This window comes from Triturus cristatus, chromosome 7, assembly GCF_964204655.1.
Source record: "Triturus cristatus chromosome 7, aTriCri1.1, whole genome shotgun sequence".
Lineage (NCBI taxonomy): Eukaryota > Metazoa > Chordata > Amphibia > Caudata > Salamandridae > Triturus > Triturus cristatus.
The window spans coordinates 1,678,546,437-1,678,549,547 of NC_140590.1; positions in this window are offsets into that span (position 1 = coordinate 1,678,546,437).

Sequence of the window (3,111 nt, forward strand, 5' to 3'; positions counted from 1 at the left end):
TAACTCGCGCCCCCGCAATGCACTGCTGATGACGTCACATATTACATCACTCATGACATGGTCAGTGACATCGCTGATGACATCGCTGATGACATCTCAAATGACATCACTGATGACATCACTGATGACATCATCCATGTGATAATTTGATGCATCTTCTCACACCCTAATATAACCTTTGATACACCCACTATAAATTACAGACTGCCATTCTCAAAACCATAGACACTCCAACAGCAATAACTACATACCCACTCACTGATTCTTAGGTCTACACACCCATCCACTCACTCACCCATACAGTCACTCATACTTATGGTCACTCAGTACAGGACTATCATATGCACTCATACACCTATATAGACACTCACACACCGCCACTCATCCATAGAGGTACTCACACACCTACTCAGTCATGCAAATAATTAATCACACTGCCATTTACTCACCTATACAGTTATATACACATCAGCTCAATTACTCATACAAATACTAGCACATTCTTATGCTCTTATACAGTCAATGATACAAGCACACACTCATCCATACAGCCACTCTCACAATCACACACTCTCACTTATAGCCATTTATGTACTCCAGCACACATATATACTGCCTTTCACATATGTAGCTACTCACACATGTACCACTGAAATATACATTCACTCACTAACACAACCATACACATGCTCACCCACCCATACAGTCCATCACAGATGCACTCTTGAAACCATTCACCCAGTGAATCACCCACTCACACATCTATGCACAGAGTCACACACACACCACCCACACAAACACTCAGGCATCCATACAGTTACTCAGACAGCCAATCTATAACCCATATAGACACTCATGAAGCTATTTGCAAACCCATAGAGCCGCTTACACACCAACAGACAGACGGATACAGACATTCACACAGTTTAGTCACTAACCCATGCATTCAGTAAGATACGTTTAATCACTCACTTATAGAGTCAGTCACGCACCTACAAAATCATCCATTCACACACTTATACACTCACTCATTCTTCAATATGCCTTTCCCTCTATATAATAAACATATTTAAACTTTACAGAAACACACTGTCACTGGATGATGTAATCAGTGATGTCATCAGTGATGTCATTTGAGATGTCATCAGTGATGTCATCAGTGATGTCACTGACCATGTCATGAGTGATGTAATATGTGATGTCATCAGCAGTGCATTGTGGGGGCGCTAGTTATATTTAGCTGCACTAACTATAACAGGGGAATTTCAATGGTTTTGTACGAGTGAAATGTCCAGCTAACTATAACACCCCTGAAATCTATGTTTTTATCTGTGAATATATATATAGATATATAGATATATATATATATATGGGATCCATCTGAATATTCTGCCGAGCATGCAAAGCTGGTTTTGGCGTTGGAGGGGTCTTTGATGAGTGAAAGGATCAGTCAGGTATTGTCTGCATAAGAGATCATGTTGAGTTTGTGGGATCTGACGACGTCCTTGAGGGGGGGCCATGTAGATGTTGAACAGGGTGGGGCTGAGGGATGATCCTTGTGGAATGCTGCATATGATGTCTTAGGTGCAGAGGTAAAGGGAGGCAGTCGGATGCTCTGTGTGCATCCTGTAAGGAAGGAGGTGATCCACTTGAGGGCGTCATGCTGTATGCTTATGTTGTAGAGTCTGTTGATGAGAGTTTTGTGGGAGATGGTGTTGAATGCTGAAGAGAGGTCAAGGAGGATCAGGGCAACAGTTTCTCTGCGGTCGAGGAGTGTTCTGATGTCATCTGTGGCAGCAATCAGCGCAGTCTCATTACTGTAGTTGGCACGGAATTCTCATTATGAGGCGTCCAGTAGGTTGTTTTGTTGCAGGAATTCGGAGAATTGCTGGTTGATGGCTTTCTTGAGTACTTTGGCTGGGTATGGGAGCAGGGAGATCGTGCGATAATTTTTGAGATCGCTGGGGTCGACGGAGGCTTTCTTTAGGAAGGGTCTGATTTCTGCGTGTTTCCATCTGTCTGGGAAAGTTGCTGTGGAGATGGATGTGTTGAGGATGTTGGTGAGTTGTGTGCTTATTGAGTTCTCTGCAAAGGTGTAGAGGTGGTAGGGTAGGGGTCAGTGGGCGCCCCGGAGCGGATGGAAGACATGATGGCTGAGGTGGTCAGGGTATTTATCAGAGACCTGGTGGTAGGTTGGGCTGTTGTTCGCTGGTTGGTTGAGGTCATTGGGGTTGAGGATAGTAGGTTAGAACTTAAAATTGTTGTAGATGTTGGTGATCTTGCTTGCACATCCTACTATGGACACCCATCATATTAGAGTGAGCTCTCAACGGATAGGCTAGTCCAGTGCTTAATTTGTAAAATATTAAGTGCAGGTGCTACCATTTTTTTAGGAGGCCACGCCCACTCCCCGGCTCCTCCCACTTCCTCCAGTGGCTTCACCCACTTCCTTTATTGGCTCCTCCCACACCCATATGCCTCAACACATCAGAGCTACCTCCTCACTTCTTGAGTTCCGCAAGAAGCTGAAGCCCTGGCTCTTCACATAAGCACCTCGGCGGCCTTACACATACATACCTGCCCAAGCATCTGGATACCCTCTTGAGTGATTAGTTCACTATACAAATCAATATGACATAACATAATATAACAAATAGGAAGCCTATGACAACAACTTAAAAATGAACTCAAATTATAGAATGTGTGTAAATCTCAAAATGCAGCTTTAGGAAAGGCCATTTGAGGACTTGAAGCAGTTTTGCAAACTAAAGAGAATGTGCTTGCACTGCGCTGTTTAAAAGAAAGGAAGGGATGAAGGAAGGAATACATTAAAGAAGGCAGCAACAAATGCAGGCGCAAAGGAGAGTACTGGAGTGAGGAAACAAATAAGTAATGGATGAAAGAAGGAGAAAATAAGAAAAGAAAGTGCAAGGGAGAAATTAAGGAATAGTGCGAGAATAGAAGTGAACAATGGGTAATGGATGAATAGAAAGAAGAATGAAAATGAGGAAGAGCAGCAGACGGAAGGGTTGAGGATAAGAAAGGAAGAAATTAAAGACGGAGTAGGGGAAAAAAAGACAGTAAAGAATAAATGGAGGAAAAAATGCACCA